Genomic DNA, 24,263 nt, shown 5'->3' with positions numbered 1-24,263 from the left:
TATACTAAATATTTGCAAGGAATATAATTATATACAGTGCATTCGGAAAGTATTCAGACCCCTTGACTTTTTCCACATTTTGTTACATTACAGCCATATTCTAAAATTGATTAAATCGTTTTCCCCCCATCATCAATCTACACACAATACCCCATAATGACAAAGCAAAAACAAGTTTAGAATTTTTTGCAAATTGATCAAAAATAATAAACTGAATTATCACACTACAGAGGGTATGCGTACGGCCCAGTACATCACTGGGGCCAAGCTTCCTGCCATCCAGGACCTCTATACCAGGCGGTGTCAGAGGAAGACCCTAAAAATTGCCAAAGACTCCAGCCATCCTAGTCATAGACTGTTCTCTCTGCTACTGCACGGAAAGCGGTACCGGAGCGCCAAGTCTAGATCCAAAAGGCTTCTTAACAGCTTCTACCCCCAAGTCATAAGACTTCTGAACAGCTAATCAAATGGCTACCCGGACTATTTGCATTGTCCCCACCCCCATTTACGCTGCTGCTACTCTGTCTACTCTGTCACTTTACCTCTACATACATGTACATATTACCTCAAATAACCTGTGCCCCCGCACATTTACTCTGTACCGCACATTTTTTATTTTAGTAAATACTTTAACACAATTTTTTCTTAAAACTGCATTGGTGGTTAAGGGCTTGTAAGTAAGAATTCACCTGTTGTATTCGGCGATTTGATTTTAGTGGCCAGACGAAAGCCACTCCTCAGTAAAAGGCACATAACAGCCCACTTGGAGTGTGTCAAAATGCACCTAAAGGACTCTCAGACTATGAGAAACCAACATTGAACTCTTTGGCCTGAATGCCAAGCATCACGTCTGGAGGAAAACTGGCAACATCCCTACAGTGAAACATGGTGGTGACAGCGTCATGCTGGGGGATGTTTTTCGGTGGCAGAGACTAGGAGGGTAGTCAGGATTGAGGGATTGATGAACGGAGCAAAATACAGAGAGATCCTTGATGAAAACCTGCTCCAGAGCGCTCAGGACCTCAGATTGGAGTGAAGGTTCACCTTCCAACAGGACAATGACTCTAAGCACACAGCCAAGACAACACAGGAGTGGCTTTGGGACAAGTCTCTGAATGTCCTTGAATGGCCCAGCCAGAGCCCAAACTTGAACCTGATTGAACATCTCTGGAGAGATCTGAAAATAGCTGTGCAGCGACACTCCCCATCAAACCTGACAGAGCTTGAGAGGATCTGCAGAGAAGAATGGGAGAAACTCCCAGAATACAGGTGTGCCAAGCTTGTAGCGTCACACCCAAGAAGACTCAAGGCTGTAATCGCTGCCAAAGGTGCTTCAACAAAGTACTGAGGAAAGGGTCTGAATACTTATGTAAATGTTATAATTCAGTTTATTACTTTTAATACATTTGCAAAAATTTCTAAAAACCTGTTTATATACATATGGGGACTACAACCATCTCTGCTCTGCAGATTTTGCTGCGAAGAGACAGAATCATTAGATCATTTGTTTTGGTAAAGTCCATATGTAGCATGTTTTTGGTCGCAGGTTGAGGAATGGCTGAAGAATTGCAACATTTACCTGGAGTTAACTCTGCAAATAGCACTGCTGGTAGATCTGAAAAGTCATAGTCAATTGATCAATAATATAACAATAGTTTTAGTAAAAATGTTATCTTTCATTTACAATTTGTAGAAACTATGAGAAAAGAAAGGTTCAGAACCATCAAAACTGGATGGTGTTCAGAGATAGATGTGAGGGGTAGAGAGGAGCTGAGTGGGACCAAAAAATAAAAAGATAACTAATGTCAAATATACTGTGTCCGTAAAATGTATATACTATGTACATATACGCTGGAAGTAGAAGCCTAAGTGTTGTTGTCTATTAGTTCACTCCAATTATGGGAGGGGTGGTAGGGTTAGGGGACAATAATAAAGGAAAATATATTAAAATATATATATTCATATAAAACATTTGGGGGACTGGAATAGATGCAGACAATTACATTGATAGAAGCCACAATCTATTTTCAATATTAAAGCTGATCCACCCCCTAAAAAAATAAATAAAAGTAATCAGCATTTCAAAACCACACCCTATGATGTGGTGGCCATGTACGTACTTGCATAGCGCAGCAACAGCCAGCCAGCAAGGCAGCCTGCTATCCCACCATGTGTTGTCAGTCAATTTATCCTTTGTTTACCTTCTGATTTCCAGCAACCCATTTAACGCAGCACCACCACCCTCCCTCTTATCAACCCAGGGGTGTCTAATACCCAAATGTTGGAAAGGAGCAGGGATTAACTCTCACAGTACGACATCTCGCTGACAGACACAAGAACATCTAGTCTCCCATATAATGTGGCTAGTTAGGTATGGTGGGGTTTATTATGGAGGGGGTGGGTGGTGGGGTTTATTGTGGAGGGGGTGGGTGGTGGGGTTTATTATGGAGAGGGGGGTTGGTGGGGTTTATTATGGAGAGGGGGGTTGGTGGGGTTTATTATGGAGAGGGGGGTTGGCGGGGTTTATTATGGAAGGGGGGTTGGCGGGGTGAGGAGGCTAGTTAGTTATGGTGGGGTTTATTATGGAGAGAGGGGGTGGTGGGAAAGGGAAAGGGGTATACCTAGTCAGTTGTACAACTGAATGCATTCAAATGAAATGTGTCTTTATTATGAAGAGGGGGGTTAGTGGGGTTTATTACAGAGAGGGGGGGTTGGTGGGGTTTATTATGGAGGGGAGGTTGGTGGGGTTTATTATGGAGAGGGGGGTTGGTGTGGTTTATTATGGAGGGGGGGGTTGACGGGGTTTATTATGGAGAGGGGGTTGGCTGGGTTTATTATGGAGAGGGGGGTTGGCTGGGTTTATTATGGAGAGGGGGGTTGGTGTGGTTTATTATGGAGGGGGGGGGTTGACGGGGTTTATTATGGAGAGGGGGGTTGGCTGGGTTTATTATGGAGAGGGGGGTTGGTGTGGTTTATTATGGAGAGGGGGGTTGACAGGGTTTATTATGGAGAGGGGGGTTGGTTGGGTTTATTATGGAGAGGGGTGTTGGTGTGGTATATTATGGAGGGGGTGGGTGGTGGGGTTTATTATGGAGAGGGGGTTGGCGGGTTTATTATGGAGAGGGGGGTTGGTGGGGTTTATTATGGAGAGGGGGGTTGGTGGGGTTTATTATGGAGAGGGGGGTTGACGGGGTTTATTATAGAGAGGGGGGTTGGCTGGGTTTATTATGGAGAGGGGGGTTGGCTGGGTTTATTATGGAGAGGGGGGTTGGCTGGGTTTATTATGGAGAGGGGGGTTGGTGGGGTTTATTACGGAGAGGGGGGGTTGGTGGGGTTTATTATGGAGGGGAGTTTGGTGGGGTTTATTATGGAGAGGGAGGTTGGTGGGGTTTATTACGGAGAGGGGGGTTGGTGTGGTTTATTATGGAGAGGGGGGTTGATGGGGTTTATTATGGAGGGGGGGTTGGTGGGGTTTATTATGGAGAGGGGGTTGGTGGGTTTATTATGGAGAGGGGTGTTGGTGGGTTTATTATGGAGAGGGGTGTTGGTGGGGTTTATTATGGAGAGGGGGGTTGGTGTGGTTTACTATGGAGAGGAGGGTTGATGGGGTTTATTATGGAGAGGGGGGTTGGTGGGGTTTATTATGGAGAGGGGGGTTGATGGGGTTGGTGGGGTTTATTATGGAGAGGGGGGTTGGTGGGGTTTATTATGGAGGGGGTGGTTGGCTGGGTTTATTATGGAGGGGGTGGTTGGTGGGGTTTACGATGGAGAGGAGGGTTGGTGGGGTTTATTATGGAGAGGGGGTTGGTGGGGTTTATTATGGAGAGGGGGGGTTGGTGGGGTTTATTATGGAGAGGAGGGTTGGTGGGATTTATTATGGAGGGGGTGGTTGGTGGGGTTTATTATGGAGGGGGTGGTTGGTGGGGTTTATTATGGAGAGGGGGTTGGTGGGGTTTATTATGGAGGGGGGGTTGGTGGGGTTTATTATGGAGGGGATGGTTGGTGGTGTTTATTATGGAGGGGTGGTTGGTGGGGTTTATTATGGAGGGGGGGGTTGGTGGAGTTTATTATGGAGAGAGGGGGTGGTGGGAAAGGGAAAGGGGTATACCTAGTCAGTTGTACAACTGAATGCATTCAAATGAAATGTGTCTTTATTATGAAGAGGGGGGTTGGTGGGGTTTATTACGGAGAGGAGGTTGGTGGGGTTTATTATGGAGAGAGGGGTTGGCAGGTTTATTATGGAGAGGGGGGTTGGTGTGGTTTATTATGGAGAGGGGGGTTGGCGGGGTTTATTATGGAGGGGGGGTTGGTGGGGTTTATTATGGAGAGGGGGGGTTGGTGGGGTTTATTATGGAGAGGAGGGTTGGTGGGATTTATTATGGAGAGGGGGGTTGGTGGGGTTTATTAATGGGGGGGGGTGGTGGGGTTTGTTATGGAGAGGTGGGTTGGTGGGGTTTATTATGGAGAGGGGGGTTGGTGGGGTTTATTATGGAGAGGGGGGTTCTTGGGGTTTATTATGGAGATGGGGTTTGGTGAGGTGGGGGAGGGGAGGGGGGCTTATTGGAGGGTTGGGGGTGGGGGGTTATGCATTTTAGGGCAGGGTTTACCAAAGCCAGATTAATCCTAATTCTGGACTATAAAGCATTTTTGATACAGAGGTTGCTTAATCTAGGAAACTGGCCCATAAAGATCTGTGGACAGTTGAGTTGCTCTATTGAAGTATCAGTACGAGAGGACTGGGATTGTAGCATAACAGACTGAAAGACAGAGAGTGACATTGTCATGGCGAGTCATCCATTACTCAATATACCTAACCCAACCCCATCTCAAGGATCTGTCTCTGTCTGTCTGTCTGTCTGTCTGTCTGTCTGTCTGTCTGTCTGTCTGTCTGTCTGTCTGTCTGTCTGTCTGTCTGTCTGTCTGTCTGTCTGTCTGTCTGTCCCAAACCCATCCCAAGCATCTGTCTGTCTGTCCCAAACCCATCACAAGCCTCTGTCGGTATGTCTGTCCCAAAACCTATCCCAAGCCTCTATATGTCAATCTCTGTCCCAAACCCATCACAAGCTACTTTCTGTCTGTCATTCCCAAACCAATCCCAAACCTCTGTCTGTCAGTCTATCTGTCCCAATCCAATCCCAAACCTCTGTCTGTCAGTCTGTCTGTCCCAAATCAATCCCAAGCCTTTGTCGGTCTGTCTGTCTATCCCTATCACATCCCCATTACAATCCTCTGTCTGTCCCAGCTGGGCCTTTAGAGAGCCTCTCAAAACAGAGGATGAAAAGAGTCCTTTTAGAGATCAAAGTCTGTCCTTTTATATATATTTTTTTATTTCACCTTTATTTAACCAGGTAGGCTAGTTGAGAACAAGCTTTCATTGACAACTGCGACCTAGCCAAGATAAAGCAAAGCAGTGTGACACAAACAACAACACAGAGTTACACATGGATTAAACAAATATACAGTCAAGAACACAATAGAAAAAGTCTATATACAGGCAATAAATAGGCCATAGTGGCGAAATAATTACAATTTATAGATGTTATAGATGTGCAGAAGATGAATGTGCAAGTAGAGATACTGGGATGCAAAGGAGCAACACAAAATGTAAATAAATAAATAACAGTATGGGGATGAAGTAGTTGGATGGGCTATTTACAGATGGGCCATGTACAGGTGCAGTGATCTGTGAGCTGCTCTGACAGCTGGTGCTTAAAGTTAGTGAGGGAGATATGACTCTTCACACTTCAGTGATTTTTGCAGTTTGTTCCAGTCATTGGCAGCAGAGAACTGGAAGGAAAGGCGGCAAAAGGAGGAATTGTGTCACGATCGTCTATGGGTGAGAGAGAGGACCAAGGCGCAGCGTGTGCAAAATACATTCTCTTTTATTGAGAGAAGGGAAAACACGAAACGAACACTATAACCAAAACGAAACAAAACAACAAACGATCGTGAAGCTATAAACGTAAGTGCACACACAAGCTACAAACGTACAACATAGACAATTACCCACAAAACCCAAATGCCTATGGCTGCCTTAAATATGGCTCTCAATCAGAGACAATAAACCACAGCTGCCTCTAATTGAGAACCAATCTAGGCAGCCATAGACATACAAACACCTAGACAAGACACTGACCCATTAAACGTACAAACCCCCTAGACAAACCAAAACACATACATTCCCCATGTCACACCCTGACCTAACTAAAATAATCAAAACAAAGATAACTAAGGCCAGGGTGTGACAAATTGGCTTTGGGGGTGACCAGTGAAATATACCTGCTGGAGCACGTGCTACGGGTGGGTGCTGCTATGGTGACCAAAATCCCAACTCTGGGTAGACTACAGCAGGTGTGGTGGTGTTTCTGTATGTTAGTGCAATGGGGAATTGGGGGTGGAGAGAAAATCTGAGATAAGGCGGGGCTTTACCTAGCAAAGACTTATAGATGACCTGGAGCCAGTGGGTTTGGCGACGAATATGAAGCGAGGGCCAGCCAACGAGAGCGTACAGGTTGCAGTGGGTGGGTAGTATATGGGGCTTTGGTGACAAAACGGATAGCACTGTCATAGACTACATCCAATTTTCTGAGTAGAGTGTCGGATGATATTTTTTAAATGACATCGCCGAAGTCAAGGATCGGCAGGATAGTCAGTTTTACGAGGGTATGTTTGGCAGCATGTAGTGAAGGAGGCTTTGTGTCACGACTTCCGCCGATGTCGGTCCCTCTCCTTGTTTCGGGCAGTGTTCGACAGTCGAAGTCACCGACCTTCTAGCCATCACTGATCCATTTTTAATTTCCATTGGTTTTGTCTTGTCTTCCTTCACACCTGGTTCCAATCCCATCAATTACATGTAGTGTATTTAACCCTCTGTTTCCCCTCATGTCCTTGTCGGAGATTGTTTGATTGTATGTTTGTGTATTATGTGTTGGTGCGCGACGGGTTTTCTATCCACTTTTTATTATTTTGTAATTTTGGTTTTGGAGTTTTGTGAAGCACTGATTAAACAACTCTGTTTATACCAAGTTCGATTCTCCTGTGCCTGACTTCCCTGCCACCAACACGCATCCATTACACTTTGTTGCGAAATAGGAAGCCGATTCTAGATTTAATTATGATTGGAGATGCTTAATGTGAGTCTCGAAGGAGAGTTTATAGTCTAACCAGACATATAGGTATTTATAGTTGTCCACATATTCTAAGTCAGAACCGTCCAGAGTAGTGATGCTGGACGGGCGGGCAGGTGCGGGCAGCAATTGGTTGAAGAGCATGCATTTAGTTTTACTTGCATTTAAGAGCAGTTGGAGGCCACAAAAGGAGAGTTGTAAGGCATTGAAGCTCGTCTGGAGGTTAGTTAACACAGTGTACAAAGAAGGGCAAGAAGTATACAGAAGGTGTCATCTGCGTAGAGGTGGATCAGAGAATCACCAGCAGCAAGAGTGACATCATTGATGTATACAGAGAAAAGAGTCGGCCCGAGAATTGAACCCTGTGGCACCCCCATAGAGACTGCCAGAGGTCTGGACAACAGGCCCTCCGATTTGACACACTGAACTCTTTCTGAGAAATAGTTGGTGAATCAGGCGAGACAGAATGTGGTGATTGACAGAGTCGAAAGCCTTGGCCAGGTCAATGAATACGGCTGCACATATTGTCTCTTATCGATGGTGGTTATGATATCGTTTAGGACCTTGAGCGTGGCTGAGGTGCACCCACGACCAGCTCTGAAACCAGATTGCATAGCGGAGAAGGTACGGTGGGATTCGAAATGGTCGGTGATCTGTTTGTTAACTTGGCCTTCGAAGACTTTAGAAAGGCAGGGCAGGATAGATATAGGTCTGTAGCAGTTTGGGTCTAGAGTGTCTCCCCCTTTGAAGAGGGGGATGACTGCGGCAGCTTTCCAATCTTTGGGAATCTCAGACGATACAAAAGAGAGATTGAACAGGCTAGTAATAGGAGTTGCAACAATTTCGAAGGATAATTTTAGAAAGTGAGGGTCCAGATTGTCTAGCCCGGGTGATTTGTTGGGGTCCAGGTTTTGCAGCTCTTTCAGAACATCAGCTATCTGGATTTGGGTGAAGGATAAATGGGGGAGGCTTGGGCAAGTTGCTGTGGGGCGTGCAGGGCTGTTGACCGGGGTAGGGGTAGCCAGGTGGAAAGCATGGCCAGCCGTAGAAAAATGCTTATTGAAATGTTCAATTATCGTGGATTTATCGGTGGTGACAGTGTTTCCTATCCTCAGTGCAGTGGGCAGCTAGGAGGAGGGGCTCTTATTCTCCATGGACTTTACAGTGTCCCAGAACTTTTTGGAGTTTGTGCTACAGGATGCAAATTTCTGTTTGAAAAAGCTAGCCTCTGTTCCTGGTTCTACATTTTTTGAATGGGGCATGCTTATTTAAGATGTTGAGGAAAGCACTTTAAAAGAATAAAGTCCTGTTATCTGACCTGCTGTGAAATGCTGCTGCTGAAATGATAGGAGAGTGATTCACAACATAAACACTAGAACACTCTTACTCACACACCTCTATTGCATGTAATGGGGGCATTAGAGAAAAATGTCCACAAGCTTGATCCGTAGCAGACTGTGCAGCCAAAAGGTTACAATAAACAGATCAGAGCATCTGGAATCAGAGGAATTCAAACTAAATATCCAACTCTAACCACAATCCCTATATATGGGACCGTGTGGACTCACTGTGGAGTAAAGGAAACTCAATCTCATTCAGCCCCCGGGAGACAAAAAAGCCTTCCATTCCATCCTTTCACTCTAAGTTGTTTCTATTCTGAGGAGCCTTAAAGTAAGTTAGAGTAACACAATGTATTCCTACCTGCTAATAGATGGTGAGGTTGAATAGACTGGTTAGTGTTGTATAAGGCTGCTCTGAAACTACTGCTGTGTTACAGGCCGGGGTGTGTCTGTTACTCATGCCATCTGTGATGGAGCAGGAGGTCCACACACACGCAAACGCACACACACAGCAGTAGTCAACATGCAGGAGGCAAGGTAGAGGATTGCATGACATTTCTATCAGCTAGCTGCTGACAGGCAGAAATCCTTGTTGTTCTACTGGTTATTACCCTGTCATTACTCTCCATCAATCAGCCTGTAGACCACCAAATCAACCCTTCATCCATCCCTCCATCCTTCCTCCCTCATTTAGGCCTGATGAACCAGTGTGTGGGCTGGTCTCTCCAATGCCCGGCGTAGAGATCAGAGAGAGGGCTGAAGGGAATGCTGCGAGCACAGAGGATCCATTCTGTGTCTGCCATAAGGGTCACCGCAGGTCAGCAGCCAGGGCCAAAACAAGGCCTTGTCCCCGGGACACAGAGGGGGGGACAGGATAATGTATGCATGCATCACATGAGCAAAATGTTAATGGAGAGCTCCGTCTTGTCTGTGTCTGAGAGTGGACTGTTCCATGATGCCACAGAGAGGGGGTGTCAGAGAGAATGTCCATTGGGAGTTAATAAGGCGGGGGGGTTCCAGGGAAGGCCTCAGCCTAAGTCCTTGGGAGGGAGGAGACTGAGGGGGTTTGGGGGATAGACAGGATGGGTAGGGTCTGATTGCATCCAGCCAGTCGGCCCGTCACAGGAGGACCAGGGGCCAGGGGAATATATTCTCATGACATGGATGAAAGGTCCATCCTGGGAGGAAGCAATGTCTGCTCTAACGAGACTGGAGGCAGGAGCCACAGACTGACCTGGGGCCACTGGGGGCATGGCTGCTCTCCGCTCCGCTCCCGGCCTTTCTCTCCCTCTTCCTCCACACACTTCCACTCTTAATTGGGAGCTTTATGAATGAAACAACAGGTGGCACAAATAGCCAGGGAATGAGGAAGGAAGTCAATGTACTCATGCTGCCAGAAGGAGTCAAAGATGGTGGTCGGTCAGTTGGCAAAGATAGTGGGGTGAGGTTATGGTCACACTAATCTAACCAAAGCTTTATCTGGATGGCCTCACAAGTGAGACCCAGTGACTGGGTTAGAGAACGGTTTGAGGCCAAGGTTTCAACACTAAATGACGTGGGTTAAATACATGACTGATTTACTCAGTCAGCTGTGTGCATTCTATCTCCAACTCTGTTGTTCTACATACCAGACATCAAAAAACGTATTATCTTTCACTCCTTCACTCACTCCCTTCTCCTTCCCCTTCTCCTCCTCCCCCTTTGCATAACAATCTCCAGGGACTGGGTCAGGAAGTGTCATGTTTGTACCAAAAGCAGATTCCATAAATACCAGAGAGGAACATCTGCTGCCCTACTTCCTCCCAGTCATTCGGTCAGACCAGACGGTTGACTGGTGGATAGAGGAAAGGAAGTTGGAACTCCTACCTGGCTGTGGTAGTTAATGGTACAATCTACAATACTGATGTTCAATGGTAATTTACTGCAAATGAATCAAACCCATTGATTCTGAAATGTAGGAATGTCTTTTTAACCTCCCCTATGGAACAGCCAGGACTCTCTCACAGCCTCCCCTCCTTCCTATCTCTCTCACAGCCTCCCCTCCTTCCTATCTCTCTCACAGCCTCCGCTCCTTCCTATTTCTCTCACAGCCTCCGCTCCTTCCTATCTCTCTCACAGCCTCCCCTTCTTCCTATTTCTCTCACAGCCTCCGCTCCTTCCTATCTCTCTCACAGCCTCCCCTCCTTCCTATCTCTCTCACAGCCGCCGCTCCTTCCTATCTCTCTCACAGCCGCCGCTCCTTCCTATCTCTCTCACAGCCTCCGCTCCTTCCTATCTCTCTCACAGCCTCCCCTCCTTCCTATCTCTCTCACAGCCGCCGCTCCTTCCTATCTCTCTCACAGCCTCTGCTCCTTCCTATCTCTCTCACAGCCTCCCCTCCTTCCTATCTCTCTCACAGCCGCCGCTCCTTCCTATCTCTCTCACAGCCTCCCCTCCTTCCTATCTCTCTCACAGCCGCCACTCCTTCCTATCTCTCTCACAGCCTCTGCTCCTTCCTATCTCTCTCACAGCCTCCCCTCCTTCCTATCTCTCTCACAGCCTCCCCTCCTTCCTATCTCTCACACAGCCTCCCCTCCTTCCTATCTCTCTCACAGCCTCTCCTCTTTCCTATCTCACTCACAGCCTCTCCTCCTCCCTATCTCTCTCACAGCCTCCCCCCCTTCCTATCTCTCTCACAGCCTCCCCTCCTTCCTATCTCTCTCACAGCCTCCGCTCCTTCTTGTCTCTCTCACAGCCTCCGCTCCTTCTTATCTCTCTCACAGCCTCTGCTCCTTCCTATCTCTCACAGCCTCCCCTCCTTCCTATCTCACTCACAGCCTCCCCTCCTTCCTATCTCTCTCACAGCCTCCCCTCCTTCCTATCTCTCACACAGCCTCCCCTCCTTCCTATCTCTCACACAGCCTCCCCTCCTTCCTATCTCTCACACAGCCTCCCCTCCTTCCTATCTCTCTCACAGCCTCCCCTCCTTCCTATCTCTCTCACAGCCTCTCCTCCTTCCTCTCTCCCTCATTTCTACTCCCACTGCTAGACTCCAAGCAGAAACGCAATGACTTCAAAAAGCTAACTCTCTCTGGCCCCTGAGGATTTACAAGCCAAGATGTGTTCCCATGCATCTCCACGCTGATCTGATGTACAGTACAGTCCCTGGAGAGGATTTACAATCCTGTTATGTGTTTTTAGTTTCTGAGAATATATGCATTATACAAATCAATGTCATATGTGTAAGGGTATAGACTTACAGCGGTATTATTCCACTATATTTCATGTGAGAACACGAATGCCTCAAATAGTTCCTTCATAAGTGAATTATTATGTGCGGTAGAGAGGGAGTTTTCAGAAAGTGCAGAGTTTTCAGAAGGAGTCTGTATCTCTCCTGTGATGGAGGCAGTTGGTTTCACATTGCTGTTCTGTCAGTCAGGCCTGAAGCGCTCAATTCCATGGAAACCTTGTGTAACCTGCATGGGCAGCTACATGTCAGACACTCTATTCAGACTCTCCTCTCCTCCCACACATCAGGACTACTTCTACTGTAGAACAGGGGGCGTCTAGCCCAAGAGTTAGGCTTTGTACAGGACACCAGTACAGAGAGGTATAGTAGTGATCCAAAGCAGACTGTGTCTCAATACTCTCCCATTTCTCCTCTTGATCTCCTCTGTCTTTGTCTGTGCACAAATATGTTGCCGTCACCGATCATCACCTATTCAGAGGCTATGAAGGAAAGCTGTGTTAGACCAATCAGAGCGTCACTTTACAAGTTCCCTTATGGTTCTGGGACCAGATGCCTAGTCAATGGAGCAGGAAGACTACAGTACAGTCCAGTTTACAACACACACTACACAGACACTGACCCAAGGAGGTAGAGTACTGTACTGCACAGCCCTTGAACCATGAATCAATCTGGCTGCCAGTTCCTGTGGCAGGCTTTCCTGTCCAATCTCTATTGCTTCCTCCTATGCACGCTTGGGCCCGACACACCCCATGCAGCTGTATTAACACACACACACTTTCCCAAATGTTTAATAGCGGTAAAACCGGGGAGCTTCATTTATAAGCGTGAAGTTGTAAGGAAGTTGTAAGGTGACCCATTTCTGATACGTCCCTGGATTCAGGAATGGTGCCAGGAGGCAAGCTGTGATATCAGGTGCAGGATTACACTTCCAGAGGCAGGGAGGTGTTGTATGGGGAGGGAGGTTGTTGGGGGATCATGCAAATCTCTGAATTAAGCCTAAAGGCCATATTTTGATAGTGTAGTTAGCATACTGATATAGCTGGTTGTAGAATCTTTCCTACTAATGAGGACTGGTGTTACAACACACGTCAGAATAATGGTATTAAGACTTAACTTGAGCTCGGTGCCAAATTAACCAGGGCGCCATACAAGTTCATGGCCTCGAGCTCGGTGGAAGGCACTCTCTAAGTACTAAGCATGATGGGAGCAATGAGGCGAAGAGGAGTGAGTTCATATCATGTCCTGTCCTTCACAGACTCAGAGCTCACAGCAGCCCTGTCAACAACTCACGCTGGCACCAAGGGGGAAATACTGCAGGCAGGATATACTGAAGGTCTCTCTACCTCCAGGGAGAAAAGAAGGGGAAAATACCATGTCCGATTTCTGGATTTGTTATCATCCAGTCAACCAGTCAGTACAGTGGCATAAGTCTCTTTTTAAGTGGAATGAAAAACACAAGACAGTCACTTTCCAACTCACTGCCAATGTCTATGGGTTTGTTATTGGAGCTCAGTCAGTGTTTAGGTGGGTGTAGGGAAAAGAGGGGGGGGTCCGGAAAAAGTATGTTTGAGTTCAAAAATGTTGAGAAGGTTTGATAAAACGGGAGCCAATCAAATCAGGATTGCTTCCTGAAAGGAGTCAAATAACATGTCAGCAGCAGGGGTACACTGTAATGAGTGTGTGTGTGTGTGTGTGTGTGTGTGTGTGTGTGTGTGTGTGTGTGTGTGTGTGTGTGTGTGTGTGTGTGTGTGTGTGTGTGTGTGTGTGTGTGTGTGTGTGTGTGTGTGTGTGTGTGTGTGTCTAATGTACCAACACGAACCCGTAAAGACTGTGACAAACACACAGGCACCCACACACCAGCAAGGCCCTGTGGACGGTATGCATCGATTCTGTCATTGTAATCTATTTCAAAGCCAGCCAGTGAACCGAGGGCACACACAGCCCCATGCTTTAGGGCACCTCTCCACCCTACAAAGGCAGTGAACCGAGGGCACACACAGCCCCATGCTTTAGGGCACCTCTCCACCCTACAAAGGCGGTGAACTGAGGGCACACACAGCCCCATGCTTTAGGGCACCTCTCCACCCTACAAAGGCAGTGAACCGAGGGCACACACAGCCCCATGCTTTAGGGCACCTCTCCACACTACAGAGGCGGTGAACTGAGGGCACACACAGCCCCATGCTTTAGGGCACCTCTCCACCCTACAAAGGCAGTGAACCGAGGGCACACACAGCCCCATGCTTTAGTGCACCTCTCCACCCTACAGAGCGCTCTTCTCTACTATTTTACGGGGGTTCCTCCAGGTCTGACTGAGGTTGTTGTTTTTCACAGTACATATTAAATATTCAAAATGTACCAAAATGGCTCCCAGACAGTTTAGAACTGATGCCAAGCCAACCGGAAATACCAGAGACCAAAGAAAGAGAGGAAGGGGGCAGACAGAGAGAGGGAGGGAGGAGTGTAGAGGGAGGGGTTTGGAAGAGGGAAAGGGGGAGTAACAGAAAGCTACTGTAGATTGAGAAGAAGAGCCCAAGAACACAAGGAGAGAGAGAGAGAGAGAGAGAGAGAGAGAGAGAGAGAGAGAGAGAGAGAGAGAGAGAGAGAGAGAGAGAGAGAGAGAGAGAGACAGAGAGAGAGAGAGAGACAGAGAGAGAGAGAGAGAGAGAGAGAGAGAGAGAGAGAGAGAGAGAGAGAGAGAGGTTGCAGGGTGAGGGAGAAAGAAGGAAAGAACAACAAGGGGTGAAGCGAAGGAAAGGGGTAGGAACGAAGAAACAAGACAGACAGACAGACAGACAGACAGACAGACAGACAGACAGACAGACAGACAGACAGACAGACAGACAGACAGACAGACAGACAGACAGACAGACAGACAGACAGACAGTGAGGCTCTGAAATGGATGATAACCAACGAGAGGAGAGGAGAGAACACTAAACTGTAACATTCAAGTAAACAGAGAAACTTACGGAGTGCACCAAGATAAAGCCAAATGGAGCCAAATCACCTCAGCCTTTCCAGAGACAGAAATAGTCTGATTGTTTCAATTTGATGAAGAAGATCTACTGTATTGTGTAGAAATCTGTGAATTCTAACAGCCAGTGAGCTAGCGAGTGTTTGAGGGGTTAACTCAAGAGGGGGCAAAGTACAGCCCGCTGGGCACTTCAATCCGGCCCGCAAGACAAATGTAGTTATAGTCTTGTCCCATCGCTGCAACTCTCATACGGACTCAGAAGAGGCAAAGGTCGAGAGCCGTGCATCCTCCGAAACACCCGTAAGCCAGCCGCACCAATGTGTAGGAGGAAACACCATACACCTGGCGACCGTGTCAGCCTGCATGCGCCCAGCCCGGCAGATACAGCAGGGGTTCAAACTTTAGAACCCAGTTCCTACATTTGAATATAAAAATTGATTTTATCAAACAAAACTATGCTACATTTTCTCTCTGGGTTCCTCAGGATGACAAATCAGAGCAAGACTACTGAATGTAAGTACATTATTTACCTTCAGAGATGAATGTTTCAAACCAAGTGCTGTGATAAAAGTTTTGTTGTTGTGCACTCCCTTCAAACAATAGCATGGTATTTTTTCACTGTAATAGCTACTGTAAATTGGACAGTGCAGTTAGATTAACAAGAATTTAAGCTTTCTGCACATATCAGACATGTCTATGTCCTGGATGTTACTTACAACGTCATTCTAGTCATATTAGCGCACGTTAGCAACAACCGCCCCGGTATAGGGACACCGATCCCGTAGAGGTTTTAAAGAAGCTTAGGTTGTTCCTTCTACACAGAATCCACCAGAGGTGACAATGAAAACAACAAAACAAAACCTGAAACAAGTACATTAGGGGTAGGACTGCAGCCTGCATGATGAAGTACATATCTCTGCAAGGTGAAGATATATCTGCACTGTACCCATTAACTTACGTTTCACAACCCACTCAGCATTCTCTCATTGATCACTATGGCCTTTGGGAGCATATTGTTCTCTAGTGAAGTTAAACACTAGACAACAGTTCTTTCTAAACAAGCTCCCCACTGTACTCCTCCCTCCCTCCACTGTACTCCTCCCTCTCTCCACTGTACTCCTCTCTCCACTGTACTCCTCTCTCCACTGTACTCCTCCCTCCCTCCACTGTACTCCTCCCTCCCTCCACTGTACTCCTCCCTCTCTCCACTGTACTCCTCTCTCCACTGTACTCCTCCCTCCCTCCACTGTACTCCTCCCTCCCTCCACTGTACTCCTCCCTCCCTCCACTGTACTCCTCCCTCTCTCCACTGTACTCCTCCCTCCCTCCACTGTACTCCTCCCTCTCTCCACTGTACTCCTCCCTCCATCCACTGTAATCCTCCCTCCCTCCACTGTACTCCTCCCTCCCTCCACTGTACTCCTCCCTCTCCCCACTGTACTCCTCCCTCCCTCCACTGTACTCCTCCCTCCCTCCACTGTACTCCTCCCTCTCCCCACTGTACTCCTCCCTCCCTCCACTGTACTCCTCCCTCCCTCCACTGTACTCCTCCCTCCCTCCACTGTACTCCTCCCTCCCTCCACTGTATTCCTCCCTCTCTCCACTGTACTCCTCCCTCCCTCCACAAAAAACTTTGGGCCCAATCACAAAATAATAACCATTGCTGGTATTGTTCCTCAGCCTCAGAGCAGAGCAGCACAGCATGGCCGACTGGCCGTGGTGGAATGTGGCAGAAAGTTCCCAGAAGGCTTTGTGTTGCGGGTCAGTGGCATGGCAGGCCAGTCCTCCAGAGCTGTGTTTAGTACACAGAAACACACCAGGCCGCTCCCAAGCAAAGCCGTCTCTCTGCTCGGCTGACTTCACACTGACAACAAACAGCACACAAACAGCAGCGTGGCTAGAGAAGAGCTGGCTGGGCTGGGAGTGGGACACACTAGTTAGTCAGTGGAGTGTTTGTGGCAGTGAGTCGTTACTGTAGTGAGGTGCTTTTGTTTTGTTCCTATGGCAGAGATGCTCTACTCTGCTCTGCTGTCCTGTTTCAGGCTGGGGATCTAAGGCTGTGAACAACAAGGCCTCTCCAAGACAACAGAGAAGAAGACAACAAAGGGGACTGTGGACTCTCCAGGGATTACCCATAACCATTCTAGGTGTATTCAGCATAGAGCTCATTCGGAAAGTATTCAGACCCCTTGACTTCTTCCACATGTTATGTTAAAGCCTTATTCTAAAATTGATTAAATGTGTTTTTCCCCTCATCAGTCTACACACAATACCACATAACGACATTGCAAAAACAGGTTTCTAGAAATGTTTGCAAATTTATAAAATGAAAAAAACTGAAAAATCACATTTACATAAGTATTCAGACCCTTTACTCAGTACTTTGTTGAAGCACCTTTGGCAGCGATTACAGCCTTGAGTCTTCTTGGGTATGTATTTGTATTTGTACACACCTGTATTTGTGGACTTCTCTGAAGATACTCTCAAGCTCTGTCAGGTTGGATGGGGAGAGTCGCTGCAGAGGTATTTTCAGGTCTCTCCAGAGATGTTCGATCAGGTTCAAGTCTGGGCTCTGGCTGGGCCACTCAAGGACATTCAGAGACTTGTCCCGAAGCAACTCCTGCGCTGTCTTGGCTGTGTGCTTAGAGTCATTGTCCTGTTGGAAGGTGAACCTTAGCCCCAGTCTGAGGTTCTGAGTGCTCTGGAGCAGGTTTCCATCAAAGATCTCTCTGTACTTTGCTCTGTTCATCTTTCCCTCAATCCTGACTAGTCTCCCAGTCCCTGCCGCTGAAAAACATCCCCACAGAATTATGCTGCCACCACCATGCTTCACCGTAGAGATGGTGCTAGGTTTCCTCCAGACGTGACGCTTGGCTTTCAGGCCAAATAGTTAAATCTTGGTTTCATCAGACCAGATAATCTGCTTTTTTATGATCTCAGAGTCTTTAGCTGACTTTTGGCATCTCCAAGCGGGTTGTCATGCGCTTTTTACTGAGGAGTGGCTTCCATCTGGTCACTCTACCGCAAAGGCCTGATTGGTGGAGTGCTGCTTTCTCCCCCGATTGCTCAGTTTGGCTGGGCAGCCAGCTCTAGGAAGAGTCTTCATGGTTCCAAACTTCTTCCATTTAAGAAGGATGTCACTGTGTTCTTGGGGACCTTCAATGCTGCAGAAATGTTTTGGTACCCTTCCCCAGATCTGTGCCTCGACACAATCCTTCGACCTAATGGCTTGGTTTCTGCTCTGGAGTTGAAAGAAACGCACACCTGTTTAGGCGAGGTGCTGGCTAGCGGAGAAGAACACTTGAAAAAGAAAAGGAGAGCCGCACACTCTAGGAGCTCAGATGCAATAATTTAATAACCTAATAACCAATGTTTCGACAGACAAGCTGTCTTCATCAGGGTAGAATGACAAACACTGCGGGTCACTAGTTGATAAAATGTCAAAGGACACACAGGTGGGTTTTGCTCTGACTTGCATTGTCAACTGTGGGACCTTATATAGACAGGTGTGTGCCTTTAGAAATCATGTCCAATCAATTAAATTTACCACAGGTGGACTCCAATCAAGTTGTAGAAACATCTCAAGGATGATCAATGGAAACAGGATGCACCGGAGCTGAATTTTAAGTCTCATAGCAAAGGGTCTGAATACTTACGTAAATAAGCTATTTATGTTTTTTATAAATTTGCAAAAATGTCAAAAACCTGTTTTCGCTTTGAGTGTAGATTGATGACGATTTTTTTTATTTCATCCATTTTAGAATAAGGATGTAACGTAACAAAATGTGGAAAAAGTCAAGGGTTCTGAATACTTTCCGAATGCACTGTAGATTCAGCCAGTGTGTGTGTATATGTACGTTTGTATTGCGTGCATGAGTGTGTATACACGTGTGTATGTTTGTGTGTGTTGACCACATCTGGTACACAGCTGTGGGTGGAGAGACTAGCCCCAGTCCTAGACAACCTCTCCATGGGCACCACTGCAGTAACAAGCCACGCAGCATCTTTACAAGGTAGTGAGTCTCCTCTCCTCAGCAGTCTCCTACCTCCACTGTGGAGAACTAGCCAGCTAGCCTGGGGCCCACCCAGACAGGTCACAGAACAACTCTTCTCACAGGGAATATTATACCGAGTCCAGAGAGGCCTATTAAAAAGGCACTGGGCCTCATCCACATACTGACTCACAACATTGCTTTACAGTCACAACACATCTAGAAGGACTGGAGAGGAGGAGAGGAAACGGCAGCCATGAAGCTATTAAACTAATGTGCATCATAAAACCCAGACATAAACAATTGACTAATATATTTAATAACATACGGGGGAAAAAAGAGAAAAAATGTTGGATCCCTTATTCACTTTGGACCATGGACTGAAATGACCCCAGCTGGGCTTGGTTGGGATTGGACTGTGGACTGAAATAACCCCAGCTGGGCTTGGTTGAGATTGGACTGTGGACTGAAATGACCCCAGCTGGGCTTGGTTGGGATTGGACTGTGGACTGAAATGACCCCAGCTGGGCTTGGTTGGGATTGGACTGTGGACTGAAATGACCCCAGCTGGGCTTGGTTGGGATTGCTGAGGGTTTTTTGCGTGTGCAGAGTTTTCAAAGGTATCTGCTGAGGAGGCAGGAGAGAGAGAGGAGCAGGAGAGAGAGAGGAGCAGGAGAGAGAGAGGAGCAGGAGCAGACGTAGGCTACATGTCAGGATGCTGGCGTGGCATGGCGTGGTGTGGCATGGTGTGGCATGGCGTGCGTTATTGCTCAGGTTTGACATGGATCCAGGTACAGTAAATTCAGGATGACTTGGGTTAAGCTCTGAAAGAAGCTCAGGGAGAGCAAAAAAACTGTTTAAGAGAAATGGGCAGCTGAGGCCAAGAGAGCTGTCCATCATGGGAGGAGGAATCCTGTTTCTAAAAGTCCTACAAACTGGCAGCCTCAAACAAGTTAATCAACCTGCTGTATTTTGCCTAAGTTTAGAATTAAATCCTATGCATTCACACAGTCCTGTGTGGGCCCATTGTCTGGGTGGACCCTCCTCAGCCTTATCCAGAGCCAAAATAGACCTAAGTATCTTGTTTATTCCTGTGAACCGCAATGCTTTATCCCTTCTCCCCATCTTGGTGCTCCTTGCAGGATATCCTGTCTACATGAGCCACTGACTGGGAGCTTCCTGTCTGTCTGGGGCACTGGTAAATCACCATTTGTGTGTGTGTGTGTGTGTGTGTGTGTGTGTGTGTGTGTGTGTGTGTGTGTGTGTGTGTGTGTGTGTGTGTGTGTGTGTGTGTGTGTGTGTGTGTGTGTGTGTGTGTGTGTGTGTGTGTGTGTGTGTGTGTCAGAGCAAACTCCCCGGCAGCCTCCTGACCTCCTCACATTCCTGAGCTATAGAAGAGGAGAATTTCAACATGTCATTCTCTGCCAAGGAAAGTTGGACGTAAAAAATGTTGGGAAACTTTAAAAATAGAAAAACACCCACACACTCAGCCCCTACTCAACCCTAGCGCTCGTCCGACCCCCCTGCTCCAAGAGCTACTTGGCTCCAAGAGGATGGAGGATAGAGGGTCATACTGTAAGGGTCACAGTAGCCTCCAGGGGACATTTTTCTATACAGTTACAGTACACTTCCTAAACAGCACAAGTACTGGAATGACTTCTTTCTCTCTGTGACTTTCAACTAATTAAATATTGCGCATACGTCCATGTGGTGTCCCTACGGTACTTGGGACAGCTGTGGTACAAGCCCATGTTCCCTACTCTAGGCTTGACAACATTCTTTCAACCACACGGCTGAGGTGTCTGCCCTGCACACTGGATATTTCTTCATGAACTTTTAGTTGTTTATGAAACAAACTCTGCATTGAATGTCTATCTACCATGGGTCTGGAAAGCCGTTTCAGAGTGCTTATAAATCTGGAGACGAGAGTAGAGCAGCTGCTTGTGTCCCTGTGAAGTGTGCCTCCATTACAGCCTTTGTTGAACTGAGAAATGACCGTTCTGTTGGTTCTCCTTCATTTGAACGGATGACCCGACTGTACAAGCTGTTGATGTTTGTTTTAGAAGACAAAGGGATGGAGAGCTGGCCTGCTGCTTAGTGAGACTGGAACATATAAATCAGTAAGGGACGCACACAAAAACGCACCCACGCACACACACCTCAACAAGCCCTCATTTCCTGTTTGCGTGATGGAAACAGAGCACTCGGCCACTTAGTTAAAAACCTATCTCATCCACACTGTGACTCAAAGGGGCTTTTCCCAAGAAACCAACTCCAGGGCCCAGGGAGGGAGGGCCCACAGTCCCAGAGTCACTCTCCGTCTCCGCAAGAAAATACATTCTTTATTTTTCTCCCAAAAACTCCAGAGAACAACATGTGGCCAGAACACGGCTTGCTGAGGCAGATTAGCCTTTCATTAGGACTTTGTGTCACAAGGGCCCTTGAATCTCAGCCAATTGAGGGACACAAACAAAAAGCTCCAAATTGGCTTCCCTACCCCCCTTAGGGGACAGGACTGCTCGCTACGTGATAGAGCTACATGACAAGCGATAACAAAGACTCAGTATTGTGAGTGGGCATCAGCTGGAAGACGAGAGAGGAGAGTGCTGGCAGGGGTGTGGGACAGGAACGGAGCAGGGTTGATTGCAGAAAACTAAGAAGTCACTAAATAAATGTTGTCTTAACAGCTCCAACGTAGTGATTGGGGGACTCCCAAGTATCGATATCTATAAATTATACACTACCGTTCAAAGGTTTGGGGTCACTTAGAAATGTCCTTGTTTTTGAAAGAAAAGCAATTTTTTTGTCCATTTAAATAACATAAAATTGATCAGAAATACAGTGTAGACATTGTTAATGTTGTAAATGACTATTGTAGCTGGAAACGGCAGATTTTTTATGGAATATCTACATAGGCGTACAGAGGCCCATTATTAGCAACCGTCACTCCTGTGTTCCAATGGCACGTTGTGTTAGCTAATCCAAGTTTATCATTTTAAAGGCTAATTGATCATTAGAAAACCCTTTTGCAATTATGTTAGCACAGCTGAAAACTGTCATTCTGATTAAAGAAGCAATAAAACTGGCCTTCTTTAGACTAGTTGAGTATCTGGAGCATCAGCATTTGTGGGTTCGATTACAGGCTCAAAATGGCCAGAAACAAAGAACTTTCTTCTGAAACTCGTCAGTCTATTCTTGTTCTGAGAAATGAAGGCTATTCCATGCGAGAAATTGCCAAGAAACGGAAGATTTCATACAACGCTGTGTACTACTCCCTTCACAGAACAGTGCAAACTGGCTCTAACCAGAATAGAAAGAGGAGTGGGAGGCCCCGGTGCACAACTGAGCAAGAGAACAAGTACATTAGTGTCTAGTTTGAGAAACAGACGCCTCACAAGTCCTCAACTGGCAGCTTCATGAAATAGTACCCGCAAAACACCAGTCTCAACGTCAACAGTGAAGAGGAGCTGGCCTTCTTTGCTAAAATTTCTAAAAACCTGTTTTGCTTTGTCATTATGGTGTATTGTGTGTAGATTGATGAGGGGGAAAAACGATTTAATACATTTTATAATAAGGCTGTAATGTAACAAAATGTGGAAAAAGTGAAGGTGTCTGAATACTTTCACAATGCACTGTATGCCAAACTTGCCAAACGCTATCATGAAAGTCGTAAACTTTGTGTTTATCCTTGATGATTCTTAATCAAGTGCACCTTGTTTTAAATGATCAAATAAACAAAACTAAAAAGCAATACAAATCGTATCGGCACCTAAGTATCTTGCTAATATCGTATTGTGAGGTCCAAGGCCATTCCCAGCTCTACTCCAAAGCACACTTCTCAGGGTGTTGATTGCATCATCGTGATCTGTCAGATTGAGACTCTAACTCTCTCACAGCAGTGGAAGTCAGTCTGCGCCTGTGATCTGATTCTGATCTACTCTCCCTGTTTCTGCTCTGGGAGACAGCAGTGGGTTAGCCTACACTACACAGGGAGGGAGGTGCACAGCCAGGAAAAGTACAAAGGGGGAGGCTGGCCTCAAACTGAACAGCACAGCAAAGAAAGTCCTTCTTTGTTTATTGATAAATTCCAAAATAGAACAATGCCGAAAATTCCGGAGTGAGGCAGAAAGGAGGGGTGGGGGAGTGGGAGGGGTTCTGCAGTGCTACCATGTCACCCATTTGTGAGAAAAGCACATTTTGGGGGAACTCCAAATTTCTCAGTAGCTGGCCATGTCTTCTCTGTGTAGCTTAGACAAGTGTGCTAAGACAAGCTTGTGCCTTGCTATTCCATATCTTTTCACAGACTAGACTAAAGAACAACTAAGGGTTCTCCTATGGGGACAACCGAAGAACTCTTTTAGAACCCTTTTTTCTAAGAGTGTAGGCTTTTCCCCTATGCATTAAGACTGACCCATTTGATGCCCTTAAGCTTCAAAGAGCCAATTATTCCGGGCTGAAGGTCAGATACAAAAATCAAGAGGAGCAGTGTGGTGTTGGGTGACAACAAAAATGTCCATGAATTGGTAGTGTATGTGTGACCATTTTGTAAACCTCGTTTTTAAGCACAGAGCATCTTTCAAGTATCATAGCACTCCCTGACCCTGACCGCAATCAGACCACTGTCTGCCACCTAATCAGGGACAAGGCCTACCACACTACACACACACTTGCAAGTATACAGACACACACATAATTGTACACACACACACACAATCCAAAAAACACCCTTTTCACCGCTGCACAACAATCCACTATTGCACTGGAACAGTAACATAACCATCTTACTAACCAACATCACAAACATCCAGTCCACAAGATTACAAACAAGGACTTGGCTCAGAGCACTGTGGTTAGGTCTAGCTGTTGGAAAATTCTTGGATAGGAATATCATTTTCAAAAGTACAAAGAAAATATATATTGATACATAACTTATGCAGCAGTATAACTATTTGCAGATGACTGAACAAACATGATACATTGTCTGCTGTTCTTGAGTGATTACAGGACACGGTGAAACACTTTTTATAGCAGCGTAATAAATGGATATCATCACAAGCTGATTTCAATTCCAACCGTTGCAAGTTAGCATGAATAAGGTGTGGCCCATCTTCTCTAACCCTAATGTGATTAAAGAAGTCTTATCCAACCCCCCCCCCCCCCCCCCCCCCCACCACACACACACACACACACACACACACACACACACACACACACACACACACACACACACACACACACACACACACACACACGCACACAGCTGGAGTTGTTTGCCTCGACAACACTTCCTCTGTCTGAACTCTGAACTGGACAGCAGTTCCCGAACAGTAGCCTGTTCACACAGACACACTTTCTACTTACATCAGCATGCAGACATAGTGTTTGAAGGACACACACGTACACACACTTGCTTACGTATCTACCCTCACAGAAGCTGAAACCCGGGCAGAACGCCCTTCTTATCTGATAAAACCAACAAGCAGAGCATAAAATACAAGATTAGCCACAACAGCTTCCATTTGAGATCAACCGGGTGGTCCGGCCAGAAGTCGACTCCGTCCACCACTCCATGTTGCCCTTCAACATCTGTGGTTGGGCTG

Source organism: Salvelinus namaycush, chromosome 23 (genome assembly GCF_016432855.1).
Source record: "Salvelinus namaycush isolate Seneca chromosome 23, SaNama_1.0, whole genome shotgun sequence".
Lineage (NCBI taxonomy): Eukaryota > Metazoa > Chordata > Actinopteri > Salmoniformes > Salmonidae > Salvelinus > Salvelinus namaycush.
This window is presented reverse-complemented; position numbering follows the sequence as displayed.